The sequence below is a fragment of the Euprymna scolopes genome, chromosome 29 (assembly GCF_053919585.1).
Source record: "Euprymna scolopes isolate OS-2025 chromosome 29, ASM5391958v1, whole genome shotgun sequence".
Taxonomy (NCBI): Eukaryota; Metazoa; Mollusca; class Cephalopoda; order Sepiida; family Sepiolidae; genus Euprymna; species Euprymna scolopes.
In genome coordinates, this window is record NC_136510.1 from 40173342 (window position 1) to 40200346 (window position 27005).

General features: G+C 32.7%; 1 long non-coding RNA gene across 1 annotated transcript in view; it reads right to left on the bottom strand.

Moving 5' to 3' along the window:
- Window positions 1-11328: 11328 nt before the first annotated feature.
- The window catches only part of LOC145252614 (uncharacterized), a 34309-nt gene continuing 18632 nt past the window's right edge, over window positions 11329-27005 (bottom strand). The window contains exon 3 of the long non-coding RNA XR_013863634.1: window positions 11329-12862. This is a non-coding gene — a long non-coding RNA (uncharacterized LOC145252614). The remainder of the gene's footprint in view (window positions 12863-27005) is intronic.

Genomic DNA, 27005 nt, shown 5'->3' on the forward strand with positions numbered 1-27005 from the left:
AAAAGAAAAACGTGAGAAAGTATATATTTTTAAAAAAATGTTAATTAACGTACTATATTATAAAAGGTTTTTCTAATTTACATGAAAATATAAAAGAAAAGTAAACTCCATTGCGTTGTCAGGATTTATTAGAACTGGCAAAGCATGGTTATCTCCCTTACATCTGTAACATGGGAGAGGCAAAAGAAACACGTTTCTTTTTAACATGTCGAGTAAGATTTTTTTTTTTTTTTTTTTTTTTAATAAAAACTCGTTCACTTGCAGATTATTTGAATTTCAAAACGAACGATTTATATTATTCGAGTCCACTGGAGAACATGACAAATACTCTCATCATCAAGATCAAACGTTTACTGTATCCACGTGACGGTCATCCCATAATACCAGTAAAATAAAGAAAAAAAAAAGAAAAAAAAAGAAGGAAGTGTTGCTTTGATAAGATGATATCTAAAGGTTTACATAAATTATTTAATTCATGTAATCTTTATACAACTATAAAGTTGAGTTTTTTTTTTCTGACATTGATATTTAAAAGTGTACTTTTTCTACTGGTAAAGCACAATGTGACACAAGGTCGTTTTAATATAAGGGAAAACCAGCTTCCCAAAAAGGGGCACTTTGGAAGTAGGCAACAATAAAAATTGCCTCAGTATGAAACGATTTCCCCTTCAATGACCAAGGACAAAATAAACTTAAATGTAGCATTAGAACAGTTGTAGCAGGACTGGTCAGTGCTCCCGGCTCTGGCATTATCTACTACCAGAGCCTCATTTGGGTAACACCGAACTTAGGCACAAGGCCAGTAGGGGAAAATGGGGGTCGAAGGTCATCACACTACTTTGCTAAAAGTTTTTTGAAATTTTATTAACCCTAAACTAGTCTCTTTCACCATAATATCTCATTCTCTCCATGGCGTTTGCAGATTAAAAATATCCCCAGATGCTGTGATTTTTTATTTACAATTCTGTAAAAAGAAAAAAAAAAAAGTATTTACAGCAACAAAATTTTTTTAAAAACTTATATACAAGCTTAAAGTTTTTTTTTTTTTTTTTTCTCTTTTGAACATGAGATGATGGGGAGTGGGGGGAACTAAGAAACAGCCAAAAAGAAAGAAAAAGAAAACAACTAAATCAAAAGCATATGGGGGCAGGTTAGTAAGGCCTTTCCTTCCTATTTCTAAGTGTGGAACGGCCACTGTTTTCCAACAAAAGTCGAAAACAAACAGGTCTTTCACTAATGAGAAATGGGGGACTTAAGAGTAATCTTTCAAAAACAAATTAAATCGGGATGGGAACATAGGGAATGGATGGTGTCTTCCAAGATAAATGTGTGTATATGGGCAACAGACCGGGACAAAACAAAGGGTAGAGTGGGTATCTTTGGAAGCTCTCCTAGTACCGATGAAAAAATAAAGCAGGTCCAAGAACAACTTTCATACTTACCTATTCTAAAGCCTATAAAAATCCACTCTTATTGGTTAACGAACCCACTATATCTTACTCTAAAATTGGTTAGGGCTGGGTTCTGCAGAACCTAGCACTGCACATGCCATAGCTAGGGTGCAAACGTATTCTCGAACCTAGCGGCTCATCAGACGCATAAGCTAGTGCTATGCACCCATCTCCTATTGGAATTCATGCGATGTAATCTTTTCCAATCGCATCTGATTTTTACTTTAAATGGTGCTTAAAATAAACAACCAGATCTCGATCGAAAACAGATCCAACCCCATGGACCACGTTAAGATGTGTAGTCCACATTACTGATCTAGCTACTGCTGGGATCATGAGAAAAAACATTTTTTTCTCTCTAGTAAATGGCAGGTCTATGCCAAATCAAGGAGCACCGACCGTTTGGGGTTAATGCCAGCTGTTACCTCTCCGATATACTACCAGAGACTTCAAAGTCTACAACAAAGGAAGAATACATAATCTGTAGTTTCAGTTTTCATTGCAGAACGTGGCAGTGCATCTCGAACAAGTCGCCAGATCAAAAAATAATTCTTAATTGTTTAGGTAACTTTAACTTGGCGCCCAATTCCACTACGAATGGACCTCCTCCTCCAACATATGTAGCCACTCCACCAGCGGATCCTTTGCAGTACTCTCCATTAAGTCCCTATACAGTCTCTTTCTTGACCGAGCAAGGTTACTGGACCCACGCAATGCTCTAAGTGCGGCCTGGCATTCAGCCAAAGATCCAACGACTTTTAAAACAAATCCCAGGAAACGAAGGCTGACCCTATCGAAAGCCTTGGACTGATCTAAATTGATCAGCGCAGCTTTGGTATCCTCTTCTATTCCCTTATGATCATGTAGATCAAATGCAGATTTTCTTGAATCGATTTCCCCTTCACATCATAGCTCTGGTCCAGTTCGATCAAGTCAGTGATAGCAACCTGCTAACAACTCTGTTCTTCGCAGAGTCAAACGCCTGTAATCATCTCAATTTTCCTCCCCACCATCCTGTTAATGTTTCCTCAGCAATGTGATCACTCCCTTGGTCACTGCCCAAGAATGGAGCTCTGAGCAAACCAATGGTTTAACACATCCTTCCGAATAGGGACCAACATGGGCGACAGCCTCAAGGAGAATTCAAACGTTCTGTCTGAGTGTGAAAAGAACTTTGCCATATTCACAAACGTTTCGATTTCCATAAGTCGTCGTCAGGCAAGTGATAAAAAAATGAAAAATTGCGTTAGTGAGTTTAATGAAAAGATGATTAAAATCGTTTAAAATACTTAAAAGCATTTAAGTGTGCCTTCCTCTTTGTATTCAGCCTGATTGATGGTTGATTTTTTTTTTACATGGATTAGTAGAGCTTCAATAATTGGGAGGCGTAGATCACAGTGCAAGACAGCTAAAATGGCAGTGTTTTTAATTAGTATATCCTTAAATTCGGTTTTGAGAGAGTCATGTGCTGTGAGGTGTTAGTAAACTGAGCTTTTCAGGGAAGACAGGTGGCGGGTTATTTGGCGAGAGATACGGGTTCTAGTTATGCCGATGTACGTGTTATTTTTGGAGACACATTCTCCTACACAGCATTTCTAGTTTTGAGTAAACTGTCTTCAGATGTAGGATTATTGCTTATTAATAATTGACTTGTTTTTAATTTTTTGTAATAAATAATGAATCTAATTTTAGAGGGGTTTTTTTTCCGGTGGTTGAAATGTGTTTGTGTATATTTCTTATTTTTCATCTATTTTATAATTTGCATGCATCTGATTACAAAAAAATATGTTAATATTATTGTTATTGTTATTATTATTATTATGAATGTTTTTATTAATGGCGGTTAAAGTGTGTTTTATTTTTTCATCTCTCGCCTGACGACGACTTATGGAAGTCAAAAATGTTCACAAATACTGCTAATTTCTTTTCACATTCGAACAGATTGTTCGAATACTAACCTGCCAAAAAGGAAAATACAGATTACAAGAGAAATAAACAGGAATTATTCCTGCTCTTCAATGAAACTTGCATTAGAGAAAAAATGCTGCCCAAATATACTATTTTTTATTTCTTTTTCGTCTTTTTTCAACTATTTCTGCGGATTGTTGTTGATTTGACACTGAGCTGCCAGATTATAAAAAAAAAATGGAAAAAAGATCAATGTTTGAAGATTTGGAGGGTGGTAAAATTTCACATCCCATTCATTACTGTAACCCTTATCCCCGAGTGGCTTCCGGGCCTTGATAAGTGGTGACCTCTATGTAAAAAAAAAATATATATATATAGTAGTAGTAGTAGTAAGTTATGAAAATATATATGGCAATTAAGCTACACAGAATATTCTGCGTTTCATTCTTGAATTCTCACAAGAATGAAACACAGAATATTCTGTGTAGCTTAATTGCCATATATATTTTCATAACTTACTACCTAGCTCTACCTATGTATGTATTTAGCATTGTTGAAGTAAATACTGAAAATTTACACATAAAATTATATCTTCATATATTAATTTATGTGATTAAATGAAGTAATTATATCATTAAAACACTACCGCGTTTGATTATATGCCTAAGTGGCAGTTTTAGTCATTTCGAACTGCTTTAAAGCTTCACCGCTCACTCATTTTTTCGAACAAATTTCAAACAATTATTACAGTTTATAGATCACCTTCTCAGTTATATTGTGAAACATTTTTTTTTCAATTTTCGTTCAGTAAAACAAAAGTTATGATGAATTTTCTGGTGTTCAAAATCGTAAAAATATGTAAGGACGTGAGCGACGCTTTTTATGACAACCACATCGCTTCAGTGACTACTGTTGTTACTAATTCACTGCTGTCGCAGAAAGAGAAGTAACAAGTGAAACAGAGAGAATGAAAGAATGAAAGGGAGATAATTGGGGGTGATTTTATTGAAAGCAGACGAGTGCCATACATTGTTATTACATGTGTTTAGGGGGGCAAAAAAATGAGACTGAAATTAAACAAAGAAAAAATGAATTTATTGGGATTCTGGAAACATCATGAATTACAATAAAAAAATGCGATTATGAAAAGTAATATGGTTAAGCTTAAACATGGAAAAGTAAAGGACTAGTGGTTAAAACAGGAAAAGAAAAGGACAAGATATTCTAGTAAAAAATATAATAAATTTATAACTTAAAATATTGCAATACTAAGAATTTTTTTAAAATTCAATTTCCAACATTATATAATCAATTCTTAATGGTGCAATATTTTAAGTTATAAATGTATTATATTTTTTTACTAGAATATCTTGTCGTTTTCTCTTCCAGTTTTAAAAAAAAATCATGGCAAAATTTATATCTATATCATTAATTGCTAGATGAAAGATAATGTTTTTAAATTGCAACAAAATGTACATTACATAAAATAAATCCAAGGTAAGTTTTTGATTAAATTTAAATTAAATTTTTATACCTTACTTTGTAAAATTTATAAAAGTGCACTTTGAACATAAATAAATTTCAAATTCAATCTTGTACCTTTATTTTTAAAGCCTATAGTAAAAACATTTTGTTTAACAATTTTCATGCCTTGGATGAAATGCTTTTCTAACTTTAATCTTATCTTTTTAAGATTATATTTTAAAACTCTCCTTCTCTCTATTTCAGTTTGTATTTCTCCTCACACCACAACTCATTTTTTGCAACCCCCTCTTTGTAATACAGGTCTGAATAATGAGAAACAAAAACTTTAAAATAACTTTTTTAGATTAAATTTTTTTAAAACTTTTTTTCAGAATAGAAAATCTTTAAAATTTAATAAGGAACATATTTCATATAGATTTCATTAACAAATATTCAATACATAACGAGAAAAATAGAGATGAAAATTTCAAAAGGACTGTATAACTGGTTACGGTAAATAATAGTACTCACCAGCAAAAGTCTTCGTTATTGTTATTCTATTATTATTATTTAAAACATTTTGTGTCCTGCTCTTTCATGTTATATATATATTATAGTTTTTACTGAAGGATTCTTTAAATGGAGATTTATCAAGATATAAAAAGCTCAACATGTAAGGTGGAGCTTAAGTATATTACAAAAATTATTGACAATATAAAATATATACTGATGTATATAAATTTATTTATCAGTTCACATAAGGACAGGACATCAATGAGAAAAGGGTTTATAGATGTGTTTTATACCTAAGTATTTCGAAGCATAATGCTTTTCATCAGAAGAGTAGAGAAAGAGCTAGATACCCATAGCTAGATGTAGCATTCCCTAATATTGAAGCTAGCTCCTTCTCTTCTGGTGAGAAGCATTAGCCTTCGAAATACCTAGGTATGAAGAGTATCTATAACCCCTCTCCTCTCGATGTCCTGCCTTTACTTGAACTAATGAATAAGTTAAACTACACCAGTATATATTGGGCATTGTCAATAATTTTCTTAATATACATATATATCTATAAAACTCTGAGCCATCCAGGCTTTCTTCAATCTTGTCTTCGACAATCGGGCGAGTCCATCTTTTATATATACTAACATTACAACCCGGCGTTGCCCGGATGTTTGGAGGTGTATGTTGAGCAAAAAAAATAATAAAATAAAAGCGGTCAATTTTTTAAATTTGACCCCTATATGACACCTTAACATTTATTGTTTTGGGCTCAAATTAAGTTAAGTTAGATCCATGTCCAAGGAACCTATATCTATAATTTCAAGTGTTTAGACCCAAAATTAGCGGAGGAGTTTGGTAGAGTTTTCAAAGGTCAAATCGTTGAACTTTGACCCCTTAACAGCCAAATTTCTGGCCGAAAACCGATAAAAGATTTTCCCAAATTTCAGTTCCCTGTATATCAAATTTCGAGTCTGTAGACTAAAAATTGACAGAGTTATTGCATAGGGAAATGTACACACACACAGACACACACGTTCACTTATATATGTATATGAGAGAGAGAGAGAGAGGCGAAGTAATCAGAGTGGAGAGTTGTATGTTTTGGTTTCGATTCTAGCTGATGGCACCAAAGTCATATTTTTTAGTTTTGCTCTCACTACTATATATTAGATTTAATATAATAATAAATATGTAATCTGCATGAATTAAAATATCGTATTTAAGCTTATCTTATGACCGGGCAGCCTAATAGTATGAGATCCGAATAAGTTGTCAAAAAACCATACCTTTGCTTCAGCTTCTATTTTTTCCATGAAATAAATAAAGAAATAAAATAGTTTGCTTGGCCCTGCCAATTCATGTTTATTTCGATGGTGTTCAGAAAATGCATATTGAATTTCCATTAATAATTACATTCGTGATTCCAGGCCAATATTATTCATGAATCATAAAATCAATCGATCAAATCATCTTTACATTTTAATTATTGCCCTATCAGTGAACATTTCATTTTTAAACCTATTTTTTCACCATAGAATTATTATTTAATATTTATTGCATAGATCGTGTCATATTTTTCAAACACGATCTATGACAATTATTTAACTCTGGATCATCGTATTCAAATTAAGCGTGTCAAATCAGACAACGAACAAACCATACCTTTGATTCAGCTTTTTTTCCCCATGATAGTGACTAATATTTCAGCTTATGCTTTCTGTCACAGTCAACATCTGTACCTGTTTGCTGCAAATTAGAGTTTGGATACTTTTTTTTTTTCTTTGAAAGAATTATGCAAATATTTCGATAAACATTATGTTGATAACACAATAGGTTTATTGAGTCACACAGCTTTCTTTACATTATAATTGATAAATTTCATTCGACTGTGATGGGTTTGTTTTACTATACACATAGATCTGAAAAAGTTGTCAAAAATCAAATATATAAGAAATAAATGTTATCAAATAAGTTACTTTTCTACCTAACTGGATAATTTTTTAGCGTTTTCATTTAATGTAACGTGTTTATTCAGATCGATAAATAGTGTTTACTGATATAGTTGAAAAATGCAAATGGTGGTATGCTCACGGTTGAATACGGTAAGTTTGGGAAAACGAGTTTAAAAAAAAAAAAAAAATGATACAAAATATTGTTAGAAACTCGCTCAATATATGTTACCGTGACATAGAAACCCACCGAATATATGTCCGCCTTAGAGTATTTTGTGTAATTTGTTTGTTTGAACTCATTTTCCCAAGCTTACCGCGTTCAACATCAAGCATGCCGCCTTTTTTCTTTTTTAAATATATCGATTAACACTGTATGATTTTCGAACGTATTTAAACGTTTTAAAGGGGAGTAAAACCACTAAAAACGTTTCCAGATAGGTAGATGAGTAACTTGTCTTGCCTTTGATAACATTTATTTGTTATATATTTTTTGACCACTTTTTCGAATCTATGTGTATATTAAAACAAACTCGACTGATTATTGCAGATTTCTTTCTTGAGTCTTCATTACAATTTAATATAGAAAACATTAAAAAACAATAAGGAGTTCGCTGTTTAAAACACTATAACAATTTAAGATTTAACAGTTTAAAAGACAAGACGAGTGCGAAATTGTTTTTAATCAGTATTGCTATTTATTAAAAATAAAGAAAAAAATTTTTTTCAAATTTTTGAAGAAAAAAAAAAAAAAATGCTCAGCTTCAGGAAATTGGACAGTTTGTCATTTAGTTTTTCTTTCTTTTCTTTCCTCTCATATGCCATGGTGGTGATAATCCTTGGCATGATTTGAGATATTAGTAATATTTATTAAAAGCACTCATCTGGTCTTTCTAATTGTCAAATCTTAAATTATTATAAAAGGTGTTTCAAACAGTGAATTCTTTTTTATTACACACATATCCGACAGACACCAAAATACTGTAATTGGACATACAGACATTTTGACTTAACTTCAAACTTCTCAAGTCATGCCAGGGATTACCACCACCATGACATATAAGATGAAGTAAAAAAAAAAAAAAATTATTATTTCACACTAGTCTGGACTTTCTAACCATTGAATTTTAAATTTAAAACAATGTTTTCTCTTTTGTGTGTGTGTGTGTGTGTGTGGGGGGGATCATAATGCCGATGTGTACGAACAAATTACTCACTTTTTAAAACTTGATTTTTAGGGTATTCATGTTTGTTTTGAACGAATATCACATTTAAAATTGTTGCAGACTAGTAGTTATGATATTAAGACCTTTATTATCCAACATATTTTCTAGCGTTTTAAGTGGGCGCTATTTTTTTTCCACTTGAATGACCATCTTCGCTTTGATTTGTATCGTCAACAATGAAAAACAAATGACCCGTTAGCAAATTTTGGCAATTGCAGTCATCTTATGGAAGCTTTTGTCCATTCCACTCTCTTTATACAGATCGACGTCCAAATAGCAATACTTTTAATCTTTCAATTAGCTTCCGGGTCTTGATCTGCGAGTTAATAAAAAGAACATTCCAGAAATATTTAATTTGCATTATTCGGACTATCATCCTTGTCTTGGATGTTATTCCCACAATCATTCGGCTGATGTAATCTCCGACCTTTATCAGATGTACGAGGTGCCTTCAATAAGTTTCCAGACATTTTTTTGTACAGTTATTGAAAATTGTTGTAGACTTGAAAATTCAGTATGTTATTGCTTATACATCTTATGAGATGACTGACCAATTTTTTATGATTTCAGGTTCAAATGAACAGCTACAGCAGGAATTGAAATGCACCCTACTAAAGCCTGATTGTCACAGCTGGTGAATTTCAAAAATGCATTCTGGAACATGAGAATACTTTAGAAGAATAGGTTATAAAATTCTGTACTGAACTTGTAAAAAAATGCCACAGAAACACATGGATTGCTTTTGGACCATCTTGCATGAATCCTGAATCAATTTTTGAAGAGCATAAGAGATTCAAGGAAGGTAGGGAGTCTGTGAGGGATGTTGAGGTGTGGGAGGGGTAAAGAAGTCAGAACACCAGAGTTGATTGGCTAAATAAAATATTCCATGGATAAGGGTCGTTGTGTGTCTATAGAGACACATAAGTGCACAGTTTGATGGCAGTGTCAGAACTGTACACACACTTATGAGGAATTGAACATGTAGAAGATTTGCATCAAGTTTGTCTGAAGGGTGCTTAGAGAATATCAGAAAGAAAAACGTTATGATCAAGATGAGCATCATCTTTATAGTCTACAGGGTGGTCAAAAAGTCAGGTAACATGTTAAAGGTAGAAAAAACAATATGATCCATTATAATCTCTATTCGTTTAATATTATTTGTTTAAATATTTGAGTGTAATATATAAACTACCCCTCCTGATTTCTGGCTTTGGGGCTATGTAAAGGATAGCGTTTATGGCAAGAAGCCTGATACAATAGCGTCTTTAAAGTTATTTATTGAAGAGGAGATTGCGCGGATATCAGCTGACATGATTACACGTGTTACACAATCAGTGGTTAATCGCTTCCAGCGATTGATAGAGAGAAATGGACGACAATTAACAAAATAAACATATTTCATGTTTGTTTCATTTTATATTTCAATGTATGGTACTTAAATATACATGGATTGCTAATATCGTTTTTCTTTAAAATGTTACCTGACTTTTTGACCACCCTGTAGACCTGGCATCCTATGACTTTTGGTTATCCTCTAAGCTCAAGGAAAACCTTGAGGCGGTCGTTATGAGACGATTAAAAAGATGAAAAAAGCTGTGACGAGGGTCATTGACATGTGAACAGAAAATTCCATGAGGCCTTCCAGAAGCTGTTGGAATCGTATAACAAGTGCATTGCAGCTGGAGGTGATTACTTCAAAGGAAACTACGAGTTTCATGTGTATACTATCAATAAAACTGCCCATACATGGAAACTTATGGAAGGCACCTCATATCTTGTCAAACTCGAGAATCTTTCTGTCAAACTCGAGAAAGTCTATGCAATTTTGAAAATATTTTATTTAAGCCATGGGGATAGTTTGTTCTCGTTTCATCACTCTGTAGATTGAACCTTCAACTTCCGGAAGACTATCTCTTAGAACAGATTAAAACATAGCACTTTATCCATTATGCCACACTTAAAATTCTGCAACAGGTTTCCGAGATGATAGCAAACAAGAATTACAACACCTGTAAGTAAATCAAATTGAAAAGAGCTGAAGGGCTCTTTTCAATTAAAATTGTTCATTTTCTAGTCACACACACAAAAATGTAGCAACAGAATTATGAGTAACAATAAACAAAACAATTAAATTAAAAAGCAATAAGAACAAATAGTGAATTAATGAGATGATCTTTTGCAAAACATGAAAATTAGATTTCTAATTTACATGCTAAACTATTTTTTTTCTATTTTGAATAAGAGTTGAATGTTTTAATCTCACTGTCAGTGCAGTAATCAGACCAACTATAGATATCCCATTTCCAAACAAGAAAGTTTTATCAATCGTCTGGTCCAGAATGAGTAACCATTTTCTTGTATTTCCAAAATGGCTACCATTTTTAATTTAATGTTAAAAACTACTATTTTTGATTTTTCTCGCATATTGCCACATTCAGGAAAAATCAGACGCTAAAAGATAACACCAAAAAAATCATGACCTTCATTAACCCCCAACACTAATCCTAAATGCAGGAGAGAAATTTGAAATATTAAAAAAAAAAAAATTCTAGAAAAGTAAACTAAATAAAAACACTTTAAAGTAGTGCACATTTCAGGAATAAAAATGTTACCTGTTCTGTCCTATGTGATCAAGTACAGGGTAATCATTTTACATTAAAATTTATATAGTTTAGTTAAGAACTATGCTAAAGTGTAAAATATACAATCATTTTTTTAATTTTCTAGGGCTTTCACAAAAACAAACTCATGACAGTATGGAGGCAAAAAAAAAAAAAAATGAATAAATAAAAACAAATAAGAGGAAAAAAAAAACAAAGGCAATAATTGAGTTTTAAAAACATTTTATTGTGTAAATAAAATTGCATTTTTTTTAGACTTTATTTTAAGAAAAACAAATACACAAAAAAGAGGTTTCGCATGTAGTGGCAATTCAAAACAGATTAAAAATTCAATTTTTTTCCTATATTTACCATATTTAATAAATATTCTAAAAAAAAAAAAAAAAAAGTGTATTGCTTAAACACTTTTCAGTGCAAAAATATCTGACTTATCTCCCTTGGATTGATATTAGAGTTTTCGGCCTCAAATCTATTCTTATAAAGGTTTAAGGAGGCACTACAATACAGAAGTTAAGAAAATTAGTTGTAAGCATGTCTAGAAGTTAGGATGATATCTTGCTTTCTTTCTGGCATATACTTCAAAGCCATTAGACTGTTTGATTAATGTCTATTTTTGCATAAACTGTACAAAACCTGACACTATATTCATCAGTCAAAGATTCGAGATCTGTCTCTTACTTCTATGCTATTGGACTTCACTATTAAGGAATTGGAACTTATGCTTATATATTTTTTTTTACATCTACATTATAGACTTTTTCAAGTGTTCTATTCTTTTAAGTATAGTGATGCATTATTGCAAAGACGCAGCTGCAAATTTTCTACCAGAAAACTCAAATCATGATGGAGAGTAAATAAATATATCTATTTTAAAAAACTTAGGTATAGATGTTTAGATATTTGCATCGTTTTAAGACTTTCTCAGGATGATGGATTTTAAGAAATAATATTTGGAAATATGTGGTGCGTTTATATGACGTGAAAATTTTTTTTTTTTTTACAAATGAAAATCATTAGAATGTAAAAATACAAAATGTGGTGTGACTATAACAATTATATAGGTTATTGATTATAGATCCTTGGTGAAGGCAACAAGCTGATGAATATAGAAGTTGGGATTTATTTCCAGTATAAAAAAAAAACGAGAGAGGAAGGGGCAAGAATAAATAACTAATCATTAAAGATCGTAACTCATTGAAAAGAATCGTCATCATTTTCATTGTCATGATGGTTGCAAAGATAAATCATGGTCACAAATCTTTAATGCAAAATAAATACGAAGTGTAAGAAATGTTGCTCTGACTAACATTAATTGTATGAATGATAATTTTTCGTTTATAAATCAAGCAGTAACTTTTATAAATGGAGTCGCTTCTCTGAAAATATGGTTGTCCAAAAGAAAATGTTGATTTAATAAAAATTCCCCAAGTAATTTTTATTTGAATTTCTAATTCGCCATGTATCTTTGTTAAAAATATATAAATAAAAAATGTAAACCTAGATAAAATAAAAATAAAAATTAATGAAAATCTTAAAGTAAATTGACATAAGTTATCTCCCTTATTTTGTCACCTAGATTAAAGAAAAATTACTTCACAATAGATATCCTACAGTTTTTAGGTGACCTACTCTAATACACACGTGTGTGTGTGTATATATATATATAATTGAAGAAATGCATAAAAAAAAAAAAAAAAAAAAAAAATTACTTATGAGTCTGGGAGACGGGTTTCGTCTTGCTGAAATAGAATATTAAAAAAGTCATTCAGAAACTAGATCCGTTATTTACACACTGAGGTTTGTTTCAAAGTAAAAAGATAATACAATTTCCCACAAAAATAATTAGAAAAGAACAAACTAGATAAAAATGGGGGGAAAAAGACATTTGCCGCTTAATTATAATACATTGATCTTTTAAACCAATGCAATTGAAATTAAAACAGTTACATCTCGTGACGAAATAGGAAAAGAATTCTTTTTAGACTTGCTCTTTCAGCGTTGTGTCATATCAACATTTTCAAAGGCTTATTTTTTTTATAATTTTGAAAAACAATTATCAAAAAAAAAAAAACAAACAAACAAAAACAGTCGAAGTAATTATCAATACCTTGAGTCTTTATCTTCTTTCCACGGCGGGAAGATATGACGCAAGGTCAGAAAAGTGGGATTGAACAGCCTTAACAAAAATGCATTCTCACTAACCCTAAAATATCTAGGCAGCCAAGTTGGAATTCCCTGGCCTCAGGCGATTAGTAAATAAACTAAACTTCTCACAGGATGTGAAAATAAAACCTGGGAGAATGGACCTCTTAGAACTGCACAGGACCATACAACAACTCGACAAACCACCTTAACAATGGCCTACTAGACGTCGCCCCCTCTGATTCAGAGAAATTGTTTCTGATGTAGAGTCATCACCCTTGATTACTCTTCTTTAATACGTAAAGAAAAACATGGCGACACTGACTCATTTAATAAGTTTGTTGTTCAGGAATTACAAACGTTCACTTTGTATTGTAATCATTGTCAGTGTCAACCAAAGAAAGTAAATTTCTAGTGTTGAATATGGCCGAAATAAACAACTGAACAAAATATAAAGAAAGGGCACGGTTTTACAATAGTGAAGAGGGAGACAACTCATTTACTTTTTTCCATTTTATAATTTAGGACGCTCGATCCAACGATATTTTTTATTAAATGAAACCATTTAAAAAAAAAAAAAAAAAACTGCGATGAATATATTTTTTTTTTTTTTAATGTAACAAAGTTGATAATATTAATAATACAAAATGTAGTCTGTATGTATTCAACATAACCACAACCCTACAAGAATATGAAATATGTTCGTAAGGATCCGTGGCAAACAGATGAAGTGACTGGTAAAATCAAGATGTAAGTTACCCTTCTGGAGGTTGTAGGTTCGATCCTCACTTCCAGCAACATTCAAAATACAATTGCGAATTACTTAAGATTCTACTTTGTCATGACCGACATTCTACCCCCAAGGATTAAATAAAAGGTTCTGTTTAAATTTTTGTGCAGATTCAGAGTTTGATAAGATACACATGAAGAAGGTCAGAGGTCATATCGACCGAAACATTGTGACAATAACACTCAAGATGAGAAAAGTTGTTCAAAGAATCACAATACAGTAAAACCCCAGTATACGGTGACCCCAGGATACGTTTTTTTTTTCGGTTACAATGTGGAATATGATGTTCCTGGTTATGGTATTTGCCCACTTTACGGTGTTATTTATAATGTTATTTGATTATATACATGTACTGTATTTTGTTACTAATTTTTAATGCTGTATCCCGGGGTTCTATTTTAATACAAAGAATATCAAACGTTCATATTTTATAACTAGATAAGCACCTGAGAGAAAATGACCCTTTAAAATGCATAGGTTGGCAAAAAGGGGACATGCTCAAGGAGTTGAAAAATAACAGCAATGAAAAAATTAAAATCCAAAGGTTCTTCATGCAAAATTCTCAATTCTGGATTGCAAAAATAAAAGCCCATCTAGTGTTGACTCAGCAGAATATTTTTTTTTGATATCATTTCAATGATCATCCCCGAACGACGACATCATGGTCATGTGAGGGACTGAATAATCCAGCCGTCAACACAGCAAACCACAAAAAAAAAATATGCAGGGTGAAACAAAAATTAGGAGTAAAATTTTTTTTTTTTTTTTAAATTTCAAACGTGGATTAAAATCAGTCGTGTAAGTAACCAGATAATTTAGTTAAGAAACTAGGAATAAAAGATGCAGGCTATTAAAATTATGTGGTAGAGGCTCTCTCTCATATATAATAAAAATCTTGATATTGAAAATTTATGCAAATTTTCAAACTTTATAAATCTGTAAGAAAAGTATAAAAAATGTTAATTATTCGACAAGGAGTACAAATAAAACAAGAAAAACCTTATTCCATGGAGTTTCGAAGAGAGCAATTCTCCTCATCAGAGAGAAGAGGTTGGCAAAATATACAAAAAAAAAATCTGCAGGTTAATACATCACGGGAAACGAGCAATATGACATTTTTCATATTTGCATCAAAAAAGTCATTTAACAGTTTTTAGACAGTTTGTAGTGATTCAAAGAGATTGGGAAAGCAAGAAACGAGAGAAAAAGGATATGATAAAGATCCAATTATATATATATATATATATATATATATATATATATATATATATATATATATATGATGATGATTGCAATGTCTTGTCAGACGAGTGCCACTCCCTCAGACATTTAAAATCCATGAGCCCAAATGCCTGAGGGAGTATCTATACAAAGATGATGTTACAGAGTCTTAGCTTTGTACGACAGCTAAGTCTCTCTCTCGGTTCAAAATCTTTAGATCCAGCAACAAGCAAGAGCAAGATAGCCAGCAACAAATTAAACTGCAGACCAGCTTAATGCGGGTACTGGTCTCCCGCTTTATGGTTTTTTAAATCAGAGATTTGCTTCTCCTAGAAAGGTTGCCTTCACCACGGCTTACAGGAGCCCTCTCCACCTCAATACACACACACACAAATATACACGGTGCTAGTTGGCCGTTGACCCAGAAAAAGAGTTCATTCGCCCTTTGGAAGGTCTTGTTTTTAATCCTTCAGGGAGACTAGCCGCCCTCCTCACCAAACAAGTCTGGTGGGGGAACCAGTTTAGTCACCGGTGACCCGACCATGATATATACATACATACATACATACATACACATATATAAAACCTTTTTGTCAATCATTTGTCAACGAAGACCATGAACATCACTGATGAAGCTGTGCCATGCCTGTGAAATTTTTTGTGGCAAGAATTGCACAATTTCCAACCACACCTCTCCCGAGTCGGCACTGTTTTATTCCAATGACAAGTAGAAATTCAGGACGGCTCGAAACAGATACCAAGATAAGCAGAGAATACATACAGTGCCTGCTTTTCCCAAATAGTTACTCATCTGACACTGGCCAAGCTCATCATTGCTTAACTTCACTGATCTGACAAGACCGGGTGTTAAAATGTGATTATGCCATAAATAAGACTAGAAGGAATTAAATTTGATATTGTGAATTTTTAAAAATATTTATTGGGCCTTTAAAAAAAAGGGACAGTTTGCGTTATAGTCATATATATTTCATAAAGAAAAATCAATATAAAGTATAAATATTGAATAGACAAACTTGATCACGTTTTTTTAAAACATTTAACAAGTTTAATTTGAAAATTTAGAAAACTGAATGTTATATAATTTTATTAAATGATTAACATCTTTGTTGTGACTTTTATTGAAAAAAAAAAAAAAAAAAAAAAAAACCCCAACTTATTCATCAAAGACTTTGAGTCTCTTATTTCTCTACAGGGTGTCCAAAAAGAAGCTGATGGTTAAAAACAATTCATAACTTAATTTTTTATATTTTTCTTTTATTTTTTCAGATCATCTAGAGTAACCCTCTTAAGGTCATCATGAGTCGTTGCACCACTGAGGAGTGGATATTTATCGTAGAGTCGTATTTTCAGTTGCATGAATCAATATCAGAAACTCAAAGAGATATTGACGAAACTTCAACACAAGAAATTCCCCTACTCTCAATGCAATAAAAGCTATGGTGGCTCGATTTCATGAGCAAGGGTCTGTATGTGACCTCCCTAAGTCTGCTGAACCCCTGTACGCCAAGAAGTGATGAGAATCGTCAGAGATTAGCAGAGTGTGGCTGAGGATCCATCCACATCAGTAAGAAGGAGATCAAGTCAAATTGGGGTCTCTCAATCATCTCTTCACAGAATGCTTCATGAAGAGGAAAAATTTTCATATAAAATTCAATTGGTGCAAGAGCTTCAACCAAACGATCCGGAAAAAAGGCTGAAATATGCCATGAAATTCCACGATTTAGCCAATGGGGATCCAAACTTTCTCAAAAACCTCATTATGTCTGATAAGGCCCATTTTCATCTGAATGGGTTCATAAATAAGCAAAATTGAAAGATGTTAATCCCCTCGCAAAAGCACAACGGCAATTGCACCCTCAAAAATGTGCAGTATGATGTGGAGTAATGGCGGATGAAGTAATCTGAATTGGTGGACATTTGAGTAACATCATTTTTCATGACTAAAATTAGATATTGAAAAACACACCTAGATTAAGTTGTGCAAATAAAATTAGAATAAGTAGACTATGATATCTTACTATATCTCAAAACATCACGGAGAGGCTCATCTACCTACATATGAAAATTGGTAAACATAACTTGAATATTGAGGAAGTTAATTAAATTTAAAATCCGTCAGCTTCTTTTGGGACACCTTGTACAAACAGTCAACCTCTTCGGGTTAATTTCACCAACAAAGTGAAGAGAAAGAAAGAAAAAAAAAAAAAAATAAAATAAAATAAAAAACAATGTCTTCTTTAAATAAGTTGTTTTAACCACGAAAATATTAGGAAAAAAAAAAAAATTGTTTTAATTATTTGATAAAACAATTTATATATTCGGCTGTCTAAATTTTCATATATATTTTTTATTTGCACCTTCACCCCAAACAAGGCACAATGCCACTTTGATGTAAGGGGCTACCATCTTGGACATAAATTGCAGGGATACTGTGCAGTGAGCAGAGCAGCAGGATGTCTATTTACATTGCACTTGAACTTCTGCATGTCAGTACAGTTGGGAAAGCAAGAACCCAAAGAGGAATTCCAAAATCTAGCAGTTCTGATGGATTAAACTATTAGAGAAGAAGGCTTTCTGGCATCTGGGGATCTCTACTATGTAGGGGTGGGATTTTGTTGCTTGTAGGGTTTGTCGTTCAGAACATCCATCATTAAAATACTTGTAAAACAGGCAGAGGGATAAAACATTTCGTCGATGGGACAGAGGCTGAAGCTTAGATGACAGCTTGGGGCCTATTAAATTGGTAACCATTTTGAACGCTGTCCAGGAGTGAGAAACTAGTAGCAGATGCATTAGCCCAAATGTAACAACAATTCTCCATACATGGGCGAATGGTGGCCTTGTAGAGGTACAGGATACTTTCAAGCGTAAGTAACTTTCTAGCATGGTAGAGAGAGCCCACCTTCTTTGCAGCAGCCGTGGCAATGCCCTTAATATATCTGTTCTAACTCATGATTTCTGTGAACATTAAGCCGAGGAGTTTGAAAGAAGTACTTTCAGGTAATGTATCATTAGCAATGGCTATTGGTGGTTGAGAAGGTTTCTTGTAAAAAAAAAAAAAAAAAAAAAAAAAAAAAAAAAAGCAGCTTAGTTTTATCAGCATTGAATGTGACTGTCCATTTTTGTCCCCATTCCACTACAGACTGGAGGTCTTCTAGAGTTTCCGCCATTGCCTTGGATACGTGTTCAATTGTTTTCCCTTTGTGTCTGTTACAGAGCGTGGTGTCGTCAGTAAACATACCCGTCTCGGAGACTATTTTATCAGGGAAGTCATTTATGAATATCAGAAATGATAAAGGTCCAAGTATTAATCCCTGAGGTACACCCGCATTTATATCATTGTTCAGATGTACGACCATCGATGACAACCTGGATTCTTCCCTTATTTAAGAAGGATTTAATTATGTTAAGTATTCATCCAGTAACACAATATGATTTGATTTTCCTGAGGAGACCATTGTGTCATAAAAGCCTTAGATATATCTAGGGCTACTGCCCTACCTTCTCCTGCTTTATTCAGTTCATGGTATACACGTTCAGAGGTTACAGTTAGGATATCGAAGTAGAACAGGCTTGTCTAATTCCATATTGTTGGATGGACAGAAGTTTACCAACTGTAAGGTTGTGGACTAGAGCTTGATTAATTATGGACTCAAATATTTTGGTGAAGAGAGGGAGGAGACTCTTGAATAAGCAAGAGTTATGTTCCTTGGTAAAAAAGGGTTAAATGTCCCTAATAAAAGTAATCCCAAATTTCATAACTCTTGTGGGGTTAGTTCATACCAAAATCAGACCAGTCAAATCTAGATTATTTTTGAGGATTGGCTTGAGCTTTGTTTATCCAAGGCATAATCTTGTGCAGTTCTAGGAGGTCCACCTTCCAGGCTTGCCTTCTCCCTCATTAAGAAAAGGTGAGTTTATTGTTAATTGCCTGAGGCGTACCTTCCAGAGAGTGCTGACAGGAATCTGTAAATCCATTGTGGGTATATACATCCACAGACTTGCGGTATTCTTACTGCAAATGTAAATACTAGCAATAGATTTACGAATTTTACCAATTTTCCAAATTCATTGATTGGATCTTATGACTGTAAAAAATTACATCTTGGACATCAATTTTAATAATTTTTTTTGCATTTATGTTTCGAACGTTACTTTCTTGAAAACTTTGAAGCATTCAAGTTTTGTACTAACCAGCAAAATTATAGCTAGTCTATATAAAACCTCTTTTGCTACTTGTTTTCCTTTGAAAAGAAAAGCCAAATTTTTTAAACTCCATGGAATAAGGAAATAATTATCTGTATTATGCATTCCTTGCATACAAACAATAAATGTAATCAGAACTTGCAAAATTTAAACTCCATATGACTGCCGGGAATTGTCACCTCCTACACTGATGATTGCATAATCATAAAACACTAGTGTCTGTAGATATAAAGAATTATTATTTAATTATAATCATAAAACCCTTTAAGAATACTTAATGGGTATTGTCTGCGGAATAAGAACTAAAAATAAGTCAACTAGCGTTTATACAATGTTCACGACTTCCACTGGTTCAAACCCTCTAATGTATTTGTCCAAATTTGGCATTTAATAGTTCTTAATTTCTTTCATTCTTGAGGTAAAGGCTTAGCAAATAGAGCAAAAGGTGGATTTGAAGCTAGGATCGAATCTCATGATTGGCAGGAATTGTCACCCCCTACACTGAGGTATAAAAAATAATTGTTCAATTGTAATATATATATATATATATATATATATATATATCTGCACACATTATTTGTAAAGAAAACGGGTGTTTTTCTTCTAACTTTGGTGAACCTCTTATTCAAGTCAGATACAAATAGACACAGACTACTAGGGAAAAATTGCTATCACTTGTTTATATTTCCTTAACAGACATCATCACAACTGAAGAACATCAAATATTCACATTTTATAACTACATAAGTACCTAGGTGAAAATGACCCTTTGAAATGCCCAGTTTCGTTTAAAATAGTTTATCACTGTCAAAGGGAACATGCTGAAGAAGTTGAAAAACAAAAAAGGAATAAAAAAAATAAAAATCCAAACGTTTTTCATGCAAAATTATCAATTCTGGATTGCAAAAAATAAAAGCCCATCAATTGTTGACTCAGCAGAATATTTTTCTGATATCATTTCAACGATCATCCCCGAACGACGACATCATGGTCACGTGAGGGACTGAATAATCCAGCTGTCAACACAGCAAACCACAACAAATTTCAAAAGTGGATTAAAATCATAGTAAAGTAAGTGACCAGTTAACCCAGCCGTCAACACAGCAAACCAGGAAAACATATGCAGGCTACAAAAACTATGTGGTAAATGGTATATATAATATAGATTAAAAAAAAAATGTTTGTCCATCATTGTCAATGAAGACCAAACATCACCGATGATGCTGTGCCTCCTTGCATGTGAAATGTTTTGTGGCAAGAGTTGCACAATCTCTAAGCACTCCGCTCTTTGGTTGGGACTGCTTTATTCCAGTGGCAAGTAGAAATTCAGGACAATTGGATACAGATATGGAGATAACATATGCAGGGTAAAACAGAAATTAGAGATAAGATTTTTTAATTTCAAAAGTGGGTTTAAATCATGGTCATGTGAGGGACTAGATAATCCTATCATTAACAAAGCAAACCATATGCTGCATATAAAAATTAAGGATAACATTCAAAGAAAATATATTATAAAAGTTAAGAAAACCATGGGTCATTTAATGACTGGTTAATCCGGCTATAAGCACTGCAAACATGAAAAATGGGTGTTGGGGTACACTTTTTTTTTTTTTGTTGTTGTTTTCTTTTGAATTTTTTGGTGTGGGTGAAATTCTTAATTTTTGTTCCCAAGATTTATTCGTAGAGCTAAAGATTTCTGAATTATCAAGACTCCCATCTTGGCTTATTTCCATCTTGAGTATAATTGAAATCTATTGCTATTAATGGAGATTTGGTATCTGAAGCTCAAAAACTATGCTATTACTTTTATTAAAAACTAGCAAGACTACATGGCGTTGCCTGGGGTAAAAGTGTAACACATTTCTATCATTCTCTCTCTCAGTCTCCCTCACCTCTTTTCTCTCCACTCTCTTTAGACAGACATAACGCCTTTGCATAGAAGTTGGTATAAGGTAAGTAACTGATTAAAAAAAAAAAAAAAAAAAAAAAAACAAAAAAAAAAAAAAAAAAAAAAAAACATCCAGGGTTACTTCCCTTTAGTATATAATCTGGCTTCCCTTTGAGAAAATGTGCGCAAGTTTTGAATCAAAGGATAATTTTTTTTTCTAAACTTTAAATCTTATTCATCCAGATCAAAGACATTGGGAATTGTAGTGTCACTATTCTGTCATTCTATTATTCTCGCAAGCATTTTCTCTCTAATATATATATATATATATATATATATATGTGCTCAGAATGTGAGAGATTATATAATTATTTCCACGGGCAAACAACGTTGCAGCTCACATGGCTGTCATAGTTCTTGTGAGCTGTAATGTTTGGCTGCGGAAATTATATTACATAATATATATATATGTGTGTGTGTGTTTTTATAGAGGTGACAAACCTTTTTTTTTTAGAGGTGACAAAACATTTATACAAATATGTGATTTATTCTACAGATTCATTTTTTGCATTTAGAATTTAAATACAATTTTGGTCGTATAGAATATACTCTAGGTTCAATTGTCAAAACTCTACACATTAAATTAGGCTGTGTTTTGGCAATAACACAGCAAATGTTGTCTTTCAAGTGGCCTATTGTGCCTGGTTTATCAGCATAGACAGGATTTTACATACCCCACAAAGAAAATAATCTGATGGGAGTTAAGTCGCATGAGCAAAGTGGCAAATTGACAGATCCATTTCATGAAATTATTCGTTCATCAAATGTTTCTCAGTAAATTGATCTAATCGCGTACTATGTGGGCACTGTTCTGCTGAAGCCATATGATAACTTGGCAAACCAAGTTGTTTGCAAAATAACCCTCTGTAAATTGAATAATCAAACTGTTTGAAGCTCTTGAATATTTTTTCCCACCCCCATTTTATCTCTATTTTTTGCTGACTGGTTGTGACATGCTGTGTTTAATACATGCTTTTATGTTTCCATCTGTGCTCGGCTATGGCTCTTTGGACACTTGGCTAGGAACACAGTAAAGTATCTGTTCTGATAAGACACTTATTCTTTTCTGTCCTCGGTCGGTGAAAAAGAAATCTTTCTAGACTGAGGCAATTTAAATATTTGACCAAACCGAGACTGCACTGTTTTGGGGGAGCTGGATTTTTCTCCACATTGAAACCCGACTTAGTGTAAGATCATAGTGGTCTATTGCTCTGAAATTTCCAGCCTCTCTTCAAGGCAGCCAGTTTATATTTTGTTGCTTGTGACACGCGTTCAACACTTGTAAGTGGTTCTGTCTATGCCCGGTCATGTTTGTCCAAATGTTCACATGGTTCATATGTTTCACAGCATACTCACTCAAAATTAATAGGAATTTCAACATTAGAACAAATTTTTTTAAATAATTGTGGCAACTTAATTATGAAGGGATTCAGCAGGTCTTCTCCATCCCCCTTCGCCTATCGGGAAGCAAGAAGTTTTCACAGGTATGTGTAAACTCAAAGTATTTTCAAGCAACGAAAACCATTGTTTCCAACCCCAAAAAGTAACACATCTATGTGAAAGTCATAAGCCAGTGCTAGCTTTAAAAATTCTATAAGACTTGGTCAACAAAATCAGTTTTCTCCAGATTTCAACCACACCTGTATGAAAGAGCACAAGAACATCGATCCCTCTTCCCAGTCACCTGTACCTTTGGAGGATCACACCACCACGCCACATAATCAAACAGTATGTAAAAAAAAAAAAAAAAAAAAAAAAATTAAATTCATTAACAAATCTCAGATCGGTAAAATAAAAAATGTTTTAGGAAAACATGCAAATGTTTAAGTAGGAGGATGAAAGGGATGAGGATGTTAAAACACTGCACATAAAAAAAAAAAAAAAACATTTGTCACACCGAGAAATGGTAAGAATGAAAATCCCAAATCTGGACTCAGGTTGTATTTCTGTTTTTTAATCACAATGTTTTCATATCCGGACACGGACATCATTGTCACATATGGGCATCAATAATTCATCAGTAACCCATGCGAACATATTAGACTTAAAAAAACAAACATTATTATTATTATTATCATCATATCAGGCAGGTAACACACACAGATATATGTCTTATCGTTTGGATGAGGATTCAGAATCAGAAAAAGAAAATAAATTATCGGAATTTTTTTTTTGTGTATCTGAATTGATATCTGAATCTGCTCCTACAATTTTTTTTTTTTTGTACATTGATATTCATATTAAAAACCCTTTTTTCTATTTATTTAAAAAGAAAATAAAACATGGGTTGTGAAATTGCATTCATTTGCAAAAGATCTAGCTAATTTGCATATTCTTTTAAACATTCGTTTTAATTTCCAATTTGCTTTTTTTTTTTTTTTTTTCTTATGGGATGATCATCTTTAGTTAACTATTACGTGTAATTATATTAATACAGATATTCTGCATGATTTATACTTGCATAATATTTGCATAAAAAGTTTATAGTAAACACAAACCTCTTTTTATATATATTTATATATGCATATATTTTTAAAAAATTTTGCCTACCAAACTCCTCCATCAGTTTTTGTCTAGACATTAAACTTAATATATAGGATATTCAAACCCATGCAGAACTTTGTATTTGGGTTTTAACCAGGGAAAATCATGTTTCACAAAATCAGTGCAAAAGTGTGAAAATTAAAAAATGGAATTTGCAAGGTGAAAGTCGAATGACGGCATTACAAATATGCATGCATAACGTAATAGCTATTGGTTCATGTTTTAACTTTTAGCCTTGCAGCAAATATATCTTCATAGTTCAGGCATGAACATCAAAGGAAGGGGTAAATTGTAAACTAAATGTTTTGATTTCAATTCTTGGTGGTGGCGCACAAGTCATTTTTTTTTTTTTTTTTACTTTTTAAAATTATTACTATATATTGAGTCCAATATGATAATAAATACAAAATCTGCATTAATCAAAATATATTTAAGCGTATTTTATGACTGGGAAACGCCAGGCAGCCTGCTAGTTGGAAACATTTATGCCTATTTTCCAACGCCAAAAACGTTTAATTTGGTTGTTTCTGTTTTGTTTAAAATCTTAATTTTCTACTGCTGGTACTACTAATGAATATTTATTGATTTTCAAACTATTAGTAAAACAAAAAGCTATAGAACAGCTAACTCTTTTCTAAAGTGGGAATGCAAGATCTGGAAGGGTTGACATGTTCAAACTCACCTGGACTATTATCTCAGTTTGTCATATAAAATGTCACAGAGTTGACCTAATTTTTTCGACTGGTATATACTAGTCTGAAGTATTTCAATAAAAAAAAAAAAAAAAAAAAAAAAAAAAAGGCATAATATTCACTGTAGGTGGGTTTAACCAGCTTCTGAACGAGAAAGTGGCATGGGAATCTCACTGCTGATGCAATTCTCTATCTATATAAAAGCCAAGTGCGTCCAAGGATGGAATACTGCTGTCATATCTGGGCAGGAGCTGCTAAAAAACAGCCTGTCCTGCCTTGACAGAGTACAAAAGACTGGTTTAGTGGGGGATGCCATTTTCTCTTCCCTGCAATCTCTCTCCCACAGAAGAGACGTTGCGAGCCTGTCTTTGTTTTATCGTTATTTCCATGGCAAGTGCTCGTCTGAGCTCCAATCTCTGGTCCCCCCCCTCGCCAATCTTTCATGAAAAAAAAACACCAGTCTAGTTGAAACCACTGTTAATAATTTTCCCCACTCTTTATCTGTGCCTAAATCAAAACGTAGATTCCATGAACAAAGCTTCTTTCTTAGAAGTGCACGTGTGGAACTCTCTTCCGTTTGCCTATTTTCCACCTGACTACAACTTGGATGTCTTCAAGACCAACATAAACAAATTCCTGATAAACCACCCCTTAAGTAAGACACTTTATCAAATCTCCATTACTAACCATTACCACAATATCAATCATTCCATTGATTACTGTACACGCAATAACCCTTATCCCTGAGTGGCTTCCGAGCCTTTATAAGTGGTGACTACCATGTTAAAAAAAAAAAAAAAAAAAAAAAAGCATCCTCCAGTTGTATGTATATACAAGTCAGGGGAGACGACAACATTAAGATATGGCAGTTCTTGCAGGAAGGTGTAAAAAGGCATCCTATATACTATGCCTGGTATTCCCAAATAATCACCCATTTGGTACTGACTAGGCTTAACGTTGCTTAACTTCGATGTTGACATGATTATGCCATATATAATCTGAAGTGTTTGAGCAACATCAAAAAGAAGCAAGTCTCGTTTTTAGAACTTGATTCGATTTTGATGTTATTAAAGTATATTTAGACAAGACGCTATTAGTATTTTTTTTTGTAAAAAAAAAAAAAAAAAAAAAAAAAAAAAAAAAAAGTTAAAGGAAATTAGAGTTCACTTTCTTGTTTTTGAACATTGTTGCTCACCAAAAAGAACATCCAAGCTGGATAAAGTAATCTTTTACAAGAAATAGGGTCGATTCCGAACCAGAAAAAATTAGAGTGTTAAGTTTTTAATCTATCGATGACAAAATGACATGGTGCTTTGATACATTAGAAGATATTTTTATACATAAAATCAGGTTTTGAACTAATGATAAATATTTTGCTTATTTACAAGAATTCATATTTGCCTGGGCTCATATTTGGCATTATCATTCACTTGTTTTAGAAAAAACTCAGACCCGTACAGACATTTCAAATGTTTAATCATTGCCACAGGAATAGTTGCATACAATACATTGTATCACACTTCCACGGAAAGGACTTTCATTTGGATGGGGGATAAATTTTAGAAGTGAAATCTATCAGTTATTCAAGAATTTTATTAATCTTTTTTTTCTCAAGCAGAATAAAATACACAATATATAAAATTGATGGTGAAACTAAACTAATAGTGAAATTTGGTAGACAAAAAAATCCTCCCCCGATATATATTATCTGACCTTTTGGTTCGATTTTAACTAAAAGCAATTGGCATGTTAGGAATACTTAAATATTACCGCATTATTAAAAAAAAAAAAAAAAAAAAAAAAAAAAAAAAAGTTTTTGATTTTCATCATTAAAAAAAAAAAAAACCTTGCCATATTTGTTTGAGGACACATGACATAAGGGAACTCAGTTATGGTAAAAAGTCAACTCATATTTATAATTGTTAACACACAATTAAAAAAAAAAAATTAGCAATAGTTACACACTATTTACGTCCCCTTGAAACACTGGAGTTTTTTTTTTTAGCCAAAGATTTTATTTTTGCTAATTTCTGTCTAAAAATGTTTTCTTCATTTTTTTTTTGTTTTCTACCTTATCGGTTTTCGTAATTTTTTTATATATTCATTACTGTAACATAAATAAGTAGAGATTATTGGTTGTCCTTGAAATTCAATATTAAAAATTTTGAATTTCGCCATTATAGTATAGCTGCGCCAAATTGGTGCAGTTCAAAATTCTGTGCTCCCTCTTAAGTTAGACGGAACAACACCGCCTTTCGAGTCAGACGGACCCCCACCCCTACCCACCCACTCAGACTGAGAAGATACGCCTGAAG